The following is a 20,252-nucleotide window of genomic DNA, read 5'->3' on the forward strand; positions in this document are numbered from 1 at the left end:
ATCTTAACCCATTAATATGGCATATATTTCTACATTTATTTATATGTCATTTCATTTCTCTCAATAATGTTTCACAGTCTTCATTATAGAAATACTCCATATATTTTTAACTTATTATGCATCTTATATTTTACAATGGTATTGCAAATAACATTTAAAAATTTAATTTTCTGGTTGTCTGTTACTATTTTACATAAATACAACTGATTTTCATATGTTGATCATGAATTTCATGAGTTGTTAAGTTTATTTTTAGCCTGAAGCACTGCAATGAGCATTACATGAAGTGGCTAAAATTTGAGTAAAAGCTCAGAGTCTTACTTGTAAGAAGCATTAGAAGATAGAATTCAGGAGGATCAAGACAGATACAAAATGAGAAAAGGAATATGGAAAGGAAAGAACTTTTTAACTGGGTGCCCCAAAATCTGTGTATAAATTCTCCTTGAAATTCCTAAGTTACCCACGCACTGGATAAACCCAAACAGACCAGCTAAAAAGCAAAGATTTTAGCTGTTGATCATGGCAGGGGAGTCACAGCATGATGTTTGAGTCCATCTATGCTAACTTCACTGCAGATGATGACTGCAGCCATGAAATTAAAAGACACTTACTCCTTGGAAGGAAAGTTATGACTAGCCTAGATAGCATATGGAAAAGCAGAGACATTACTTTGCCAACAAAGGTCCGTCTAGTCAAGGCTTGGTTTTTCCAGTGGTCATGTGGGGATGTGAGAGTTGGACTGTAAAGAAAGCTGAGCACTGAAGAATTAATGCTTTTGAAGTGTGGTGTTGGAGAAGACTCTTGAGAGTCCCTTGGACTGCAAGGAGATCCAACCAGTCCATTCTAAAGGAGATCAGCCCTGGGTGTTCTTTGGAAGGACTGATGCTAAAGCTGAAACTCCAATACTTTGGCCACCTCATGTGAAGAGTTGACTCATTGTAAAAGACTCTGTTGCTGGGAGGGATGGGGGTAGGAGGAAAAGGGGATGACAGAGGATGAGATGGCTGGATGGCATCACCAACTCGATGGACGTAAGTTTGAGTGAACTCCAGAAGATGGTGATGGACAGGGAGGCCTGGCGTGCTGCAATTCATGGGGTCGCAAAGAGTCGGACATGACTGATTGACTGAACTGAACTGAACTGATGGTAACTTTCTGATAAAGCAAAAAGAAATCAATACTCTGAGGCATGTATCAGAACCTCTAACCTCTACAATGTCATTCACAATGTCCAGGATTCAGCATTGATCATAGGGCATTGCAATGATACAGTATAGTGAATCTGGATTTTGCTTCAGCCTTTAAAGAGTGTTCAGTTTTGTCCATGCAGTTAATTCACTGATGACTCACCAGGAACATGTCAAAACTTGGTTTCAGGCTTTGTTAAGGCAGATCTAAAGCAGGCCTGGGCTTACCAGGTGGTGCTAGCAAAAAGGAACTCACCTGCCAATACAGGAGACATAAGAGATGAGGGTTCGATCCCTGGGTTGGGAAGATCCCCTGCAAGAGAGTATGGCAACCCAGTCCAGTATGCTTGCATGAAGAATCCCATGGACAGAGTAGCCTGGCGGGCTACAGTCCATGGGGTCGCAAAGAGTTGGACATGACTGAGCAATGAAGCACACACACACAAAGCAGCCCTATGGTGTGGAATTATTTATAACTTGTTGCCTTTGGGGAACTTCAACTAAATGTTGCTTTTTCACATCATCATTCCAGAACCAAAATTCCAAAATGCTTTTATAAAAGTTCATATAAGTATATTAGCAAAGTTCATATATTAGCAATCTTTTAAACTAGAGATACGAATTAGCTTCCATTTTACATTTAAACTGAAACCATACATACTTTTATTGGAATTCCTTGCACCTGGAATAGACGTTCCCTGGAAAATCTGCAAAGTCTCATAGTCAAAACAACTACTAACAGGGTATTTCTGCCTTAAAATACTTCTGTAAATGACTCCTTTCTTTTAAGAACTCCAAGGAAATACCAAAGAGGAAGCCCACTTCTCAGTTCTTTCAATGAGAGTAAAAAAAAATTGTTTAAAATTTTATCATTAGCTCCGAGTATCTTGGCTCTAAAATAAAAGTTATCTCAAAATTGACAAGAGTATCCAGGTCCTATTCATAGAGCTTGATGGTCAACAAGTGCTTGACAGTAGATGGAGGTCTACTCCACTTAGGATGGTATTGAGTTTGATCTTCAATCATTCTAGGACCTTTGAAATAGTTCAAAGAGACACCTTACCCTCACCTGGGAAGGGCCAGAGAACCAGTGCTGATGTCATTATTATTTTAAGTTTATATTAAGTAGATGGCAAAGTAATTTATTGCAAATGAATATGGTACACTTGTCTCTAATAAAATATAATGTAATCTATTAAATTAATAGGGTGCTGGGCTTCCCTGGTGCCTCAGTGGTAATCCACCCGCCAATGCAAGAGTCACAGGTTTAACCCCTGGTCCGGAAGATCCCACATGCTGCAGAGTAACTAAGCCTGTGTACCACAACTACTGAGTGCGTGCCCTAGAGCCTGGGAACCACAACCACTGAGCCCTTGCGCCACAACTGCGGAAGCCTGTGGGCTCTAGAGCCTGTGCTCCACAACAAGGGGAGGAGCCACTCAATGAGAAGCCCAGGCACCGCAACTAGAGAGCAGCCCCTGATCACTGCAACTAGAAAAAAGCCTGAGCAGCAACGATGACACAGGACAGCCACCAAATAAAATAAATAAATAATTTTTAAAAAATTAATAGGGCCTGGCAAAAAGGAAGAAGTTCCCCCCGATCTTTGTTACAAAGTACCCTAAATCTCCAACATCTAGTGCAAAAGTGATCTCTTCAAACACAATTTTATGGGAAAATGATTACTTTATTTGTTTTATTTTTAAAGAATATGCTAGTGATGGATTAGTATTAGCATAATATATATTTTATATAGATTATAAAATATACACATAATTAATATATAATTAATATATTATAATTATATTACAATTGATATATTATATTAATTATATAATAAAACATATTATAAGTAATATATTAATATATTATATAACATATAATTAATATATTCCTTGTTAAAATTAGAGTGTTTTCAGTAATATATTCCAGAATGAGCAAACAGGCAGCCCATTTGACCTATAGCCAATCTCTTTCAATCCAATCCATATATGTCTTATAGGTATTTTAAAGAGTAAGATACCATTGCTATTTCTCATGTTGCATTTTAAATGATCACAAGAGAATAGGGGAAATGAACCAATGAATAAAGAACATTTTGTGTGATAGAAACAGTTATACTTGCTTTAAATATTACTACTATTAAAAAAAATAAAATAAAATAAATATTACTACTATTATCCTGCTACTTAAAAATTATATATTTGCAACAGAGCACCTTGGCTTACAGGCAGGAGCTGTGGTCTACGTGCTATGGGCAGAAGGAAGTAAGTTAATATGCATGGGGTTTTGTTTTTGCCTGGAAGAAGAGAGAAAATATGGAGATAGGAACTCTGAAGGGAAAAGAAATGAGGATAATGAAAGGGAAGAGTTGACTTTCATTCTCTTAGCTCCAAACAGCCTGACAGGCAGGTTTTGAGCCTTTGTAAGAGTATAGATGTGAGAGTTGGACTCTGAAGAAAACTGAGCACCAAAGAATTGATGCTTCTGAACTGTGGTGTTGGAGAAGATTCTTGAGAGTCCCTTGGACTGCAAGGAGATCCAACCAGTCCATTCTAAAGGAGATCAGCCCTGGGATTTCTTTGGAAGGACTGATGCTAAAGCTGAAACTCCAGTACTTTGGCCACCTCATGCGAAGAGTTGACTCATTGGAAAAGACTCTGATGCTGGGAGGTATTGGGGGCAGGAGGAGAAGGGGACAACAGAGGATGAGATGGCTTGATGGCATCACCAACTCGATGGACGTGAGTCTGGGTGAACTCCGGGAGATGGTAATGGACAGGGAGGCCTGGCGTGCTGCCATTCATGGGGTCGCAAAGAGTCGGACACGACTGAGCAACTGAACTGAACTGAACCGAAGAGTTTTATGGGAAGAAGCTAAAGGAACTGTATAAATGAACAAGTGTGAAACTGAGGAGGCATGGTAGGGCCTGAGGATTCAGGGAATGTATGTAGCACAGAGTTAGGGACAGGACAATACCTGCCTCCTTGAGCCCACTGCCTTCAATACTAAAGGCACTAGTGGTAAGGAACAAGCCTGCCAATGCAGGAGACGCAAGAGACTTGAGTTCAATCCCTGGGTTGGGATGATCCCCTGGAGAAGGGCATGGCAACCCACTCCAGTATTCTTGCCTGGAGAATCCTATGGTCAGAGGAGCCTGTCAGGCTACAGTCCATAGAGTTGCAAAGAGTCAGACAGGACTGAGCGACTAAGCACACCATGCTCAAGGGCCACTGATGGAGCCTAAGTGTGGGGGAAGATCTTACAGGGAGCAGGCAGAGGTAGCAGGAACAAAGATGACTCTGGGTCATTAATGAGCACTTTAGAAGCTGGAGGAGACATAGAGGGGCTTTTAGAAAGAACTCACTTTCCTATGGGTGCAAAGCTGGCATCCACAAGACCTCATTTATACACACAGGATGGAAATACCTAGAGCTTTTAGATTATACTCGCTAGCATATCTTATAAAGTTGCATCCACGTATACACATCAAATGCATCCTACTTCTGTTTTCTTCCTGAAAACACCTCTATCAATGAAAGTGAAAGTTGCTCAGTCATGTCCATCTCTTTGCAACCTCATGGACTATACAGTCCATAGAATTCTCCACGCCAGAATACCGGAATGAGTAGCCTTTCCTTTCTCCAGGGTATCTTCCAAACCCAGGGATCAAATCCAGGTCTCCCACATTGCAGGTAGATTCTTTACCAGCCGATCCACTAGGGAAACCCAAGAATACTGGAATGGGTAGCCTATCCCTTCTCCAGCGGATCTTCCCAACCCAGGAATTGAACCTGGTCTCCTGCCTTGCAGGCGGATTCTTTACCAGCTGAGCTATAATAAGTGACTGCACTTAAATGTTTGTTCATCTGTGATATCAACCCATAGGTCTTCTTTTATTTTTCACAGCAGCAAATTCTTCTACAGACAGACCTTCACTCAGAGGTGGTGGTTGTTGTTCAGTCACTCAGTCGTGTCCGACTCTTTACAACCCCAAGGACTACAAAACAACAGGTCTCCCTGTCCTTCACTATCTCCCAGAGTTTGCCCAAACTCATGCCCATTGAGTCAAAGATGCCAGCAAACCATCTCATCCTCTGTTGCCCCCTTCTTCTGCCCTCAATCTTTCCCAGCATCAGGGTTTTTTCTGGTAAGTCAGCTCTTTGCATCAGGTGGCCAAAGTATTGGAGCTTCAGCTTCAGCATCAGTCTTTCCAATGAATCTTCAGGACTGATTTCCCTTAGGATTGACTGGTTGGATCTCCTTGCAGTCCAAAGGACTCTCAAGAGTCTTCTCCAGCACCACAGTTCGAAAGCACCAATTCTTCAGCATTCAGCCTTCTTTATGGTCCAGCTCTCACACCTGTACATGACTACTGGTAAAACCATACCTTTGACTATATACACCTTTGTTGGCAAAGTGATGTCTCTGCTTTTTAATATGCTGTTTAGGTTTGTCATAGCTTTCCTTTCAAGGAGCAAGCATCTTTTAATTTCATGGCTGCAGTCACCGTACCCATGTTTTAATCAGGGTTCTCAGAGAATAAGAATTAGAATAAGACATATGGACAAACATAAAAAGAAACTTATTTATAGGAAATGGCTTACATGCTTATGGAAGCTGGAAAGTACCACAGTCTGCCATCTGGAGAGGCAGGGGAGTCAATGGTGTAATTGAGTCCCAGCCAGAAGGCCTGAGCTTCAGGGGCTGATGGTGTAGAGTCTTGATTTGAGTCTAAAAGCCCAAGAACCAGGAGTACTGATGTCCAAGGACAGGAGAGAACAATGTCCCAGCTCAAGAAGAGACAGTAAATTTATTCTTCCTTTGCCTTTTTGTTCTATTCAGACCCTCAGTAGATTGGATTATGCCTGTTCATATTAGTAAGGATGGTCCTCTTTACTCAGCCTACTGATTCAAAAGCTAATCTCTTTGGGAAACACCTTCATAGACATACCCAGAAAAAATGTTTTACCAGTTATCTGGGAAAGTCCACTTAAGTTGATACACAACATCAACCATCTTACCACACTTCCATAATTCCCCAAGAAAACTGCATCTGCCCTCTTCCTCTGTTCTTTGTTTTACTTTGAAATGACAACAAAAAAAAGTTACTGAAATCACATTTATTGAGTGTGGATGCAATACCATGCCTTATGCTTTGTATAATAGAAGCTATTCTCTGTCTCCAGGGAGATTAAAATCATGTAAGGCAAAAGAGATAATACATAAATGAGTAGAAAACAGGATGGAAGGTAATAAGTGAAAGAGGTACCTATTATATGAGCATTAAGAAAAAGACAAGTGATAACAGCAACAATATCAACATTTAAGAAGTACTTAATACATGCCAAATGCTATTCTCAATCCTCATAATAATTCACTAAGATAGTTACTATTGTTCCCATTTTTTTCAGTGAGCACACTGAGGCATAGAGAGGTTTAGTAATGTGTCCGAGGTCACACAGCTAAAAATTGACAAAGCTGGAGTACAGAATAATAACAATTCACTCATAAAACAAAGGAAAACTCAAACTTTCATGTTGAATTGAACACAATAAAGGCCTGGTTCCATTAACTTCTAAAAACACAATGCTGAGAATTTTCAAAAGTCTTCTTCAGCTTTTCACTTTTCACAGATTAAACTTAAAATACAACTGCTCCAGATTATGCATGATTTCTTATCCAACTTCATTTTTCCATGTTTTCATCATTGTTTTTGCCCTGGTATTGTTTTTACTTTTTTCTTTATAATCAAAGTATTTCAGACAATGGGTAAAGGAGACTTTTATAGGCCAGCCTGGAAATATAATAAACAGATTTCTAAAGACCAATTTACAAATTAACACCTGAAACACCACTTCTTTGTGAATTGAGGATGTGTAAATAGGTAGATATGTGTTCATTAGTATGTGCTGGGTTCTGGACTGGATACTGAAGTGGTATTGTTGTTATTCAGTCACCCAGTTGTGTCCAACTCTTTGCAACCTATGGACTGCAGCACGCCAGATCTCCCTGTCCCTTACCATCTCCCCAAATTTGCCCAAGTTCCTGTCCATTGAATCGGTGATGCCATCCAGCTGTCTCACCCTCTGACACCCTCTTCTTCTTTCCTCAATCTTTCCCAGCATCAGGGACTTTTCCAATGAGTCAGCTGTTCACATCAGATGACCAAAATACTAGAGCTTCAGCTTCAGCATCAGTCCTTCCAGCGAGTATTCAGGATTTATTTCCCTTAAGATTGGCTGATTTTATCTCATTTTTGTACACTGAAGTGTACAAAGATCAAGTAAGCAGAGACACTAACTTCAAGGGGTTTTTAATTTTGCTTCTAATATAGATAATATCTTCTTGGATAGGTATCTATCTTTCTAATATGTGAGAGGAAATAAGTATATAATTAAAATTTTTATTAATGAACTAGTGCCATTAAAGAAAAGCAAAATATTTTCATGTCAATTTGAAGAATTCTGTTATACATCAAATAATAGTGATAATCTTTGGACTGATGACAACAAACAACACACTTCTATGAAAATTGAGTATTATTTGGTCAAATATTGCTACTGCTAAGTGATTGACATTTATTTCATTTAAGCAAGAAGAAAGAGGAAGTACCCCTTAAAATAAAACAAAATAACTAGCACAAAAATTAGGAGACCACATACACACAGGAGAAATTTGAAGCACTATGCTTTAGCTTAGTGAGGAGTTTTTGTCCCAATTTGGGAAAAAGCCATTGCAGTATAAGGATCCAGTACCTCTTGCCTCCCATTTCCTCCCACGTTATCAGATCAGATCAGATTAGTCGCTCAGTCGTTTCTGACTCTTTGAATCGCAGCACGCCAGGCCTCCCTGTCCATCACCAACTCCCGGAGTTCACTCAGATTCACGTCCATAGAGTTAGTGATGCCATCCAGCCATCTCATCCTCTGTCGTCCCCTTCTCCTCCTGCCCCCAGTCCCTCCCAGCATCAGAGTCTTTTCCAATGAGTCAACTCTTCGCGTGAGGTGGCCAAAGTACTGGAGTTTCAGCTTTAGCATCATTCCTTCCAAAGAAATCCCAGGGCTGATCTCCTTCAGAATGGACTGGTTGGATCTCCTTGCAGTCCAAGGGACTCTCAAGAGTCTTCTCCAACACCACAGTTCAAAAGCATCAATTCTTCGGCGCTCAGCCTTCTTCACAGTCCAACTCTCACATCCATACATGACCACAGGAAAAACCATAGCCTTGACTAGACGGACCTTTGTTGGCAAAGTAATGTCTCTGCTTTTGAATATGCTATCTAGGTTGGTCATAACTTTCCTTCCAAGGAGTAAGCGTCTTTTAATTTCATGGCTGCAGTCACCATCTGTAGTGATTTTGGAGCCCAGAAAAATGAAGTCTGACACTGTTTCCACTGTTTCCCCATCTATTTCCCATGAAGTGATGGGACCGGATGCCATGATCTTCATTTTCTGAATGTTGAGCTTTAAGCCAACTTTTTCACTCTCCACTTTCACTTTCAGCAAGAGGCTTTTGAGTTCCTCTTCACTTTCTGCCATAAGGGTGGTGTCATCTGCATATCTGAGGTTATTGATATTTCTCCCAGCAATCTTGATTCTAGCTTGTGTTTCTTCCAGTCCAGCGTTTCTCATGATGTACTCTGCATATAAGTTAAATAAACAGGGTGACAATATACAGCCTTGACGAACTCCTTTTCTTATTTGGAACCAGTCTGTTGTTCCATGTCCAGTTATAACTGTTGCTTCCTGACCTGCATACAAATTTCTCAAGAGGCAGGTCAGGTGGTCTGGTATTCCCATCTCTTTCACAATTTTCCACAGTTTATTGTGATCCACACAGTCAAAGGCTTTGGCATAGTCGATAAAGCAGAAATAGATGTTTTTCTGGAACTCTCTTGCTTTTTCCATGACCCAGCAGATGTTGGCAATTTGATCTCTGATTCCTCTGCCTTTTCTAAAACCAGCTTCAACATCTGGAAGTTCACGGTTCACATATTGCTGAAGCCTGGCTTGGAGAATTTTGAGCATTACTTTACTAGCGTGTGAGATGAGTGCAATTGTGCGGTAGTTTGAGCATTCTTTGGCACTGCCTTTCTTTGGGATTGGAATGAAAACTGACCTTTTCCAGTCCTATGGCCACTGCTGAGTTTTCCAAATTTGCTGGCATATTGAGTGCAGCACTTTCACAGCATCATCTTTCAGGATTTGGAATAGCTCAACTGGAATTCCATCACCTCCATTAGCTTTGTTCGTAGTGATGCTTTCTAAGGCCCACTTGACTTCACATTCCAGGATGTCTGGCTCTAGGTCAGTGATCACACAATCGTGATTATCTGGGTCATGAAGATCTTTTTTGTACAGTTCTTCTGTGTATTCTTGCCATCTCTTCTTAATATCTTCTGCTTCTGTTAGGTCCATACCATTTCTGTCCTTTATTGAGCCCATCTTTGCATGAAATGTTCCTTTGGTATCTCTGAAATGTTCCTTTGGTATCAAAAACGACAGAATGATCTCTGTTCGTTTCCAAGGCAAACCATTCAATATCACAGTAATCCAAGTTTATGCCCCAACCAGTAACACTGAAGAAGCTGAAGTTGAACGGTTCTATGAAGACCTATAAGACCTTGTAGAACTAACACCCAAAAAAGATGTCCTTTTCATTATAGGGGACTGAAATGCAAAAGTAGGAAGTCAAGAAACACCTGGAGTAACAGGCAAATTTGGCCTTGGAATATGGAATGAAGCAGGGCAAAGACTAATAGAGTTTTGCCAAGAAAATGCACTGGTCATAACAAACACCCTCTTCCAACAACACAAGAGAAGACTCTATACATGGACATCACCAGATGGTCAACACCAAAATCAGATTGATTATATTCTTTGCAGCCAAAGATGGAGAAGCTCTATACAGTCAGCAAAAACAAGACCAGGAGCTGACTGTGGCTCAGACCATGAATTCCCACCTTATACATATACCCATACATATGCATACATACAATACTTACACAACTTTAGAAAAAAGCCTATTTACTGAGTAAATAATAATTTTAAGTACATTCCTTTATCTTTTGAAATCAAAGATGCACATACTAAAAACACATCTTCCATATAATTTATTTCTGAAATTGGCATCCAAAGTGAAACAATCAGATCATAATATCAGTTTTTTAAATGATCACATCCTGAAATTTGATGTTACATCTTAAAGAAATTCCTATATGGTAATTAAAACATTTTTTTAGTTGGCACCAATGGATTTTGTACTTTCATCAATTAACTATCTTATTAAGGAAAATTATTTCCACCTCTCTCTTATTATCCATAAAGGAATCATTATACTGAGCTTAAATATCATTTTCTATCTGCTGTTTTAATTTATACTTTCCTATGAGAGATTATTTTTTTCCTTGATTACTAGGTTAAACATGACTAAAAAATGTGACTTTGAAGAAATCCTTAGGAGACAACATGGGGATTATCACATAAAACCTGTGATTTAAAAGCTGGATAAATTTAATAAAAATCTCATTTTACATTAAAAACAAGCAGAAGACTATCTTTCCACCAAAGCTAGCATATTTAAATCTCCTTCCTCAGATATTATCATTACTTAAAATTGTGGGAACTCCAATATGAAAGTGACTGCACTTCCAAATTAAATCACTCTGATTCAAATTAAATTCAAATTCACTCTTATTACAAGTTGTACCTGCAATTTCGACAAAGAATGGAATGACCTTAGAGGTGCTACATTTCATAAAACTTCCAACACATTTCCCCCTCAACTTTGACAGCAATGAAAACTTTTCCTTTCATTTTAAGTCTTTGTTTTTCAAAGGAAATTTGATTTTGCACATTTCTCTGGGTAAAGAGAAGCTTCTGTTAAAACAAACATCAAAAGTTATTCTAAGTAATTTAGGGGATAAATTCCTTTTAATGCAGCATTTTGGAGCTGGAATTCTATAATAGCCACACGGAATGAGGAGCTTGAAAAAGTCTTCTTCTTAATTTATAGCTCATAATTTTCTGTAGGATTCTAAATTGAAGACAGTGGTTTCTTCCTTTTTAAATCTAAGATAACTTGGTCAGTTCTTTCTGGACGGAACTCTGTAACACTTGAAATGAATGCAGTCATAACACTATGGATACTTGGCTGCTATCTTCACACAGATTTATTTCCAGAAAGTGTTTTAGGAAGGATTGAAAAAAAAAATGGGCCTTTATATTACAATTCAATTACACTAGTGAGACTTAAAGAAAAATTCAGGGTGAGTAATTTTCCCCTTGATTATAAAAGACGTGTTTAAGAAAATATATTAATTAGTCAAACCACCACATAGTAGTTTCTGCTCCTCTTGAGATATCTCCTGACTTTCTTAAATATGGGGTTTGATTTATTTTGCCACCATAAAACTAAAGTAGATTTATTTATGTGATTAATGATTTACTGAATTATAAATAACCATGATTTCTCAAAATGGTGTCAAGTAGCATAAATCAGAGAATACAAAAGGATTTTTCTCTGTAAGAAATAGATATGGAACACTTTTTCACTATCCTGTTTTAAAAATGGAAAATATTACTTAAAAAGGAACTCTGGCAAGGGTCAGAACTATATTTTCCAAATTGTACTATTTTTGTTGAAGCATAAAATACATTCATAGTCTAAAGTGCACAAATTTTAAGTTTACAAATTTTTATATTAGATATTTGTAACTACCACCCAGAACAAAATATATCATTACTGGCATCCTCATCCTTTTAGGGGTCACCACCACCACCACCACCTCAGGTAAGAACTTTTGTGTCCGAATTTTATCATTCAACATTATTTGTGATATTTCTCCTTATGGTTCTATGTCTAGAAATTCATTATTTCCCCATGCCATGTTGCATTCCACTGTATGAATATACCACAGTTATTTATCAATTGGAATTTTGAAGGACATTTGAGTCATTTCTAGGGGCAGATTAGTTTAAATCATGCTGTCATGAATGTTCTTGAATGTTGGTGCAAATATATATTCATTTCTATTGGATATACACCTAGAAGTGGAAGTGATGAATCATAGGATACATGTAAGTTCAGCTTTAGCAGATGTTGCAGGACATTTATTCACAAATGACTTTTAAAGCAGTGTAGGAAGTACCCAGATTCTCCACATTACTGCCAACACTTGGAATATATATATATTTAAATTTTTACCATTCTGGTGGGCTTGTAGTGGTATCTCATAGGGTTTTAAAAATTTGGTTTTCCCTGATAAATAATGATGTTAAGTCTTTTTTCACATATTTATTTTATATATGGATTTTTTGGTGAAATTTCTGTTCAGATTTTAGGCCCATTTACTTTATCTATTATTTTGTTATTGATTTGTAGAACTGATATATACAAAGGAAACAAGTCTTTTCTTAAATATATCCACATATCTTCTTAACTCTATGACTTGCTAGGGGTTTTTGCCCTTACTGGTGTCTTTTGATGAACAAAAGTGGCCATTGTTTAAACACACACTGCTTATACACCATTTAAGAAGTCTGCCTATTCTTGAAGTTATGATATTCTCCTATTTTAGCTACTAGAAGCTCTATTGTTTTACCTTTCATATTTTTTTTGTATGCTGAGAGACATGTGATCTTATTTTATGAATATGCAATTCACTCAGTATCGTTTATTTTTTTTTAAAAATCTTATCTCTAACACATTGCAAGAGCTCTTTAGTCGTGAATCATGCTGGTATGCACTCTGCTTCATTGCTCTCTATAGTTATCACTGTCCCAACACCACACTGCCTTAACTGCCTCAGTTTTTAAATGTCTTGATTTTAAAACTTGATCTAGTAATTCAAATTTTCAACTTCTTAAATTTATTTTTGACTGTGCTAGGTCTTAGTTGCTGCGCACACGCAGGCTTTCTCTACCTGGGGCGTGCACGGGCTCCTCTGCGGTGCACAGGCTTCCCACTGTGGTGGCTTCCCTCCTGAAGCACAAGCCCTAGGGCCCATAGGCTTCAGCAGTTGCATCTCGCTGACTCCGGAGCGCAGGCTCAATAGTTTGCCACAGGGGCTTAGTTGCCCCTCAGCATGTGGAATCGTCTTGGACCAGGGATCAAGCCCTTGTCCCCTAAATTGGCAGGCGAATGCTTAACCACTTGACCACCAGGAAAGTCCCAAATGTTCAACTTTTAAGCTTTCATTTTCAAGATTACCTTGGCTATTGTTGACTCTTTGCATTTCCACATACGTTTTAGAATCATCTTTTTGATTTCTTTCAAAACACCTTGCTGGAATTTTATTGAGATAGTATTGAATCTATTAATCTGTTTGGGGAAAATTGACATCTATACAATATTAACTTTTCCAGTCTCCTCTGTATTCTATGTACAGATCACTCCAAATCAGCAACTTGATACAGTAACAATATGTTTTTTCCTTATGCATCTGGGAATAGACTGGGCTCAGTCAGCATTCTCATGAACTTACAGACAGTGACTGGGTTGTGGAAATTTATCATGTTGCACACTTTAAATATGTTCAATTTATTGAATGCCAACTGGACTTAATGTGTATACAGACACTTTAAACCATTTTTTCAGCTCTCTTCATTTTGATTGTCTTTCAAAACACAACTCAGATGAAAAAGGAAGCACAACTATTTACCAACAGCAAAAATAAATGGAATGAGAGTGTATGGCAAGTATAATATCAAACTATACCTAATGTTTCAGTGTTCTGAACTTAAATATAATCCTAAATCTGGAAAGATAAAAAAACAGCACTAACATAAACATTAGAAAGCTTTTAAAACTTCTAGTACACTAACTATTTCTCACAAAAGAATATTTTTATATTTTTATGTATACATATAGTAAAATATAAAAATATAAAGAATATATGCATATACATATATAATATGTATAATATTATATATATATAAAATAAAGAAAATATAGAGGTTCTGTTTTCTTTAATATATACATGAATTTTAAAAGCCGAGCATGAACTTTATTCTTTCAGGGAACGTTTCCTGGATACATAATACTGACAGCCCCAAATAGCAAGTTATACCAAATGTGACTCTCCGTATCCAATTTGGCAAATGTAACATAATGGAAATAAAATATTTACATTAACTCTTTTGAATAGAGAATGGGATATTGAAAAATAAATAAGAGAAAAAATTTTTGATTATATAATTGGGCCAATTTTCTATCTTGGGTTAAATTACTCATTTGGCCTGTTAGTTTCATCTTCACTCAAATAAACTCTTAGACTTCAAAATTCTCTTTGGTCCAAGAGAGAACAATGAGCCACAATCTTCCCCTGGTAGATCTCCCTAATCCTCTAATATCTCTCAGTACCTCATGTATTACCACACTATCAGAAAATAAATATCCAACGTAATATATATCTAAATATTAGCAGTGATTGTATAGACAAAACTAGGTATTCTTTTGTTTTCTTAAGTATTTATGTTTGCTGTTTCATGATTGAGATCAACTTTGGTATATAATTAGATCAGATAGCTATCCACCCAAATGACTGATACCTCTCCACTAAGCTCCTAGTATATATAACCGTACAGTCATTAAAAAAGCCAAAGATGGTAGGAACAGATTTAAACTTTGAGTCAGAGAATATAAAGTTGTGTTCTGAGTCTTCTAGTTTTCTAATTTTGTGATCTTAAAAAAAAATCAGTTTTTATCATTTTCCACCTAAGAAATAGGAATGATATCATATGATAATCCATTGTGCATATTTAATGAGGAAATGTGCACAGAAAGTGGTTTTAAAGCAACAAAGTACCATGCAAACACATACAGAAGGTATTGTTATCTCATTAGCAGAGGAAATAGAAGAATGGGGATTCCTATTTTGGGTCTTTCTAGCTTCCTTGTGTTAACAGGTTCATGAATTATTATTTCTTACTGAGGATAAGCCCCTTAAAAGTGGCTTCAGTACCTGAGATAAATGGTTCTCCTTCTCTATAAACATTCAAATTTGAAGAGATAGTCAACTTTTCAAACCTACTTGAAAAATAAATATCTACCATTATAATTATAGACTCAGTAGTCTATAGTTTACTGCCAGGCTTATGAAAGTGTTTTCCCTCATATTTTGTTAAGTGCATAACTGACATGATGATGCTATGTTGACATGATTCCGTGATAGATAGGGTGATGAAACTAAAGCTGTGTGATGCAGTTACCTCAGCATCAGTCACTCCATGACATTTTAATTTGAACCCTTAAACATCTGCTAGCTTTTTTTTTTTTTTTAATAATTAGAGAGCCATTTATTTTACTGTTTGAGTTAGTCATTTATAATTTATTTCCCCAACAATCTGGTCATTAGAACAGAAATGCCTTTCACATAAATGACAAGACATGTCAGCACAAATACAAAATTTCTGCAAATAGCAACCAGTAGTTAATCATATGCTGGATCCACAACCTCTATTCTGATTGCATGAAATAGAAAAACGATGGTTTGTTAATAGGAATGAACTCACTGGCAAAGATCACAGAAAATTCCAGGCAAAGACTGAAATAATATATCATTACATAAAGTATCCTTTTCTGATCTTCAGTTGCACAGGAAAGGGGGAAAGGGTGGGAAAGCAGAGGAAGGATAGTGCTGTTGAGAGACAGAGTGCTATGAAGTAATGTGAAAACCAGTAACTAGAAACTGTTTTGACATTATTTACCTTTGTGAAAGTGAAGTCGCTCAGTCGTGTCCGACTCTTTGCAACCCCATGGACTGTAGCTTACCAGGCTCCTCCATCCATGGGATTCTCCAAGCATGAATACTGGAGTGGGTTGCCATTTCCTTCTCCAGGGGATTTTCCCAAGCCAGGGATCAAACCCGGGTCTCCCGCATTGCAGGCAGATGCTTTACCCTCTGAGCCACAGGGAAGCCCATTCACCTTTGACCCCATTTTATGTTTTTAAGACACTGTTTGAACTCAGCTTTAAATTTATGATCAATTTTATTTCAGGAGAAGAGTTAGAAAGGAAATAAATGAATAAATCCTGTTGACTGGTGTTTCATCGGTGTATGAGAAAAGGGAGACGTGGTAACACAGACAATTTGGATATTGTAGTAGTATGCCAATTCTAGCTCACCAGGTCCATATTCTAAAATCTGTGTCCATCAGGCTCTTTGTGGTAGACTACATGAGTTGATTGTGGTACACATGGTCAACATGAATGATTCACTGTGAATTGGGTATGGGGATCACTTCTCTCTGCCTAACCCACACATTCCTATTTTTAGATGGTAGGAAATAAATTTTTTCTCCTATAATATTTAGTGTCCCCTCTAACTGCATTAAATAAACTCATAAGAAACAAAAAAATTCTTTAATGCTGTGACTTTACAGAAGCCATAGAAATTGAGAATGTTAAAATGTATATTAATACTATATTTTGGGGCCACTAACCATAGATTCCATTTGCCTTTTCTCACTTCATTCATCATCTTCTTTCAAGCTGCCTAATGCTCTCATCAAATTATCCCACCTTCAAAATTGTATGAATTAAAAACCATATTTCAATAGGTAATTTATAGAATCCAATTATGATGGGAAATTTTTAAAAAATAAATTAGTTTTTCATTTGTCTGTTTTTGTTTTAAACTTACTATGTAAGTACTGAGAATACAACTTCATCGTGACTTTTTGTAAATATTGATAAACTACTATTGTTCAATGAACCAACAGATAAAGAAATAGAAGGATGATAAACTATAACAGTTGTCTCAGTAATCAAAATGGGCAAATCCAGAAAATGAAGCAAAGGATTAATTCACTTACCCAACAAGTATTTGTCAATCAATTCACTATGTACCAGGGAAAGACAGAGTAAAGTGATGAGCAGAAAATCATTCTACGAAATTATCCTCTAAAGAAAACTGGATAAACACTATTGTTTCTATCAGTGATGATATCATTCAACAGAAAGTAGAAAGATGTGATCCTTGGACAAGTTACTTAACCTAAGCCTTAGTTTTTCATCTATAACATACAGGTGGTGATAACAGTACTTGTCTCATATTGTTCTGATAATTGGTTAAGTAATACATATAATACACTTAGAAAAGTGGCAAAAAGTAAACCATAAACATATTAAAATAAAGGCTAAAAAGTATATTGCATTGTCTCTAGGTTATAATTAGACAACCTAATAAATGTAAACTCTAGATAAGCCTGAACGTTTAATATCTTAGAACAGAATCTGTATCATTTTCTCCTTAAGCACTAGATATACAAAAACATCTTTATCTTGAGCCATTCCCATTTTCTGTGCTTTTGTCCTGAACTTTGTGATTTCTGTGTCTGTTCTGGTTATATTGATCCTGAATAACCAATAATGTTGATCCTGAAGAATAAATCTGTGTCTAAAAGATTCTGCTTCACCTGTTCGTCCTGAAACCTGCCAATATAATGCTATTACTGAATATAATTTCTAAGCAATAAGGGTGAAAGAAAATAAAACACAAATTCATCCCCCAGATGAGGCAGACTATACTTAATACATACAACTACTTGCAAGGATATGTATTGTTCCTGTTAAAAACAATTTTTTATGTTAGACTTTTTCTTTGCTTCAGAAATAGTCTACACCCATCAGTGAAACCAACAGAAATTCCACATTTGGACCTGAAAATCACTGAGAAAGGAAGATATATTCTCATGTACATATTGACAGTTGCCACTGACTGACTGGAACTGGCAGGTACAAACATATGAGGGATGATTTTGATCATTTCCCTCTCATTTTTACATTCAGTGACAGTGGGAGCTTAAAACCAGCCAGCTCACTAGTTTTTTTTTTTTTTTTAAGAACAGTGTCCAGAGATTTTTTTACTTCAGTCATCCAGTTATCCAACTATCTGCCATTTTCCCTTCCATACATTATCCATACACCTTTCCACCTGTCTATTCATAGATCTACTCATCTATTCATGGTACCTATCTCAGGTACCCATCTATACACCCATCATGCACATCTATGCCTGTACATCTATACATGCACCTACCTATACATCCCCTCTTGCATTTACTCACCCGCCCATCGCTCATCCATCTATATCTGCATCTACCATCTACATCCTAAGTTTCTAGCTTGAAATCACCCCATGGATGGCATAAGTTAACATTATTAACGTTGGGGTGTTTTTTAAAGAACTATTTGTTAAATAGCTAGTGGTATTTAACACTAGCATGACACTGAGAATAAACTAGTGATGGCTAGTGACTATTTCCTTCTTCTGGACTTCTCTTTTCATTTATCAAGTGGCAGCTTATTTTTAACTGACCATAAACTTCATGCAATGGTTGAGCACCCTGCCGTATCAGGCCAAGGGGTCTGTCTGCACCTCTCCTCATGTAGAGGAGTACACAGGGAACCTGAGACTCAGAAAAGGCTCAGTCAAGAGGACCTGGAGTGAGGCGAGGATGTCAGGCCAGGATGCTCAGTGTTTTAAGAGGTAGAATGTGGAGGGTAGGCAGGAGAGGATGGGGAAAAGGATACAAATTTTACTCTTACAGATACTAGTGTGAAATACGGGAAGAAATTTACATTCTTCCCTATAATTGAATTTTTTTTTTTTTTTTTTGAGGTCTAGTCCATGAAATTCTGAAGATTTAATCTCAGTCTTCCCTATCCTGTCTTTGGAGTTACACCTAAATTTAAGGCCAGAGTATCAGTGTAAATTGGAAGGGTTGTACAGTGTATCACTGGTGATCTCAAATACTCATACTGACAGCTCATCTGTTAAGGAATACACATTCCCACCTTTTTCCCCATAACTGATTTATTCAGATCACTGCTAGACTTTGTCACATGATAGCTTCTACTGCTCCCATAAACTCTGAGCCTTAGGAAACTATGAGGCTAATTCAGAGAAGTCTGTCCAGAGTATCTCCACTCTCCCAGTCTCTACTTGGAGTGCTTTGGGGAAGGTAGTCACATAGGGCTCTCCTGCTCTCAGGTACCTGGACTTATCTGAGGATTTGTGATACCATTTTCCTCCTCCTTTTGGAATACAGCAAAACTCTTTCTATGGGATCTGTCAGCAGAAAGTGATTTATTCTCCCTCATTCTCTCATCTTTCCCCCTTGTCCTGGGAATGCTTTTCAGTGTAGGTAGAAAAGAAGACTTTCTTCTATAGCATCATGGATTTTATATTCCCTAAGTTTGCCAATTCAAAGATTAAAATTGGGGCAATTAAAAGGTCTTTTTTTTTTTACTTTCTGCTCCATGTTTCTCACCTTAGAGGAACACCTCTGACTGTATGAAATGCTGAGAGGTGGGAGAAAAGATAAGTACAGAGAACAGCAAGTACATTTGATAAAACTTCAAATAACCATATCTCACCACACGTGGTTTAACATATTTTCTTATATGACAAAGGGAGGAACATCTTTCAAAGTAATTACACAGCCTATATTTTATAGGTGATTGCAGAGTCAAGTGAGGGGTTACAAGCAGAGTGTTTGGGCAGGAAACAAGTAAACATTTAAGGATAAAGTCCAGGAACATCTAGTATAGAATGTGATTTGACACCTGTATCACAGGGGGATAGTTAAGGAGACAAGCATAGCTGCATGCATTAGAAGGCAGAAACACACACAGGCTTGTTTTATATTTTCCACGTGTAATCTCCTTACCTTTTTCTCCTAAATCCTTGAAAACTAGAGTGAGAGCATAGGTCTCAGGGTATGCATAAAAGTTGTCTTTTGACTTTTCATTTCAAACATTGGCATTGGAGGATTAGGCTAAAATCTAATCAGGAATGTGAGATATCATAAAGGTCCATTAACTGCTGAAACTCAGCAATGTTTCTGAGTTGCTAAAACATCTTAAATCATATTATCCCTAAAATATCCTTTTTTCTGAAGAATGTGAACTACTGATATTATATTCACAACTGTTGGAGCTCTTTTCCAAGCTTTCTCAATAAATCACAACTTCTAACTTCCATAATTTTATAACAGGATGATGAATCATTGTAAGAGTGAGCTCAAAATAAGTTATTTCACTTCCCAAAGAGAGAA

This window comes from Bos indicus, chromosome 6 (assembly GCF_029378745.1).
Source record: "Bos indicus isolate NIAB-ARS_2022 breed Sahiwal x Tharparkar chromosome 6, NIAB-ARS_B.indTharparkar_mat_pri_1.0, whole genome shotgun sequence".
Classification (NCBI taxonomy): Eukaryota; Metazoa; Chordata; class Mammalia; order Artiodactyla; family Bovidae; genus Bos; species Bos indicus.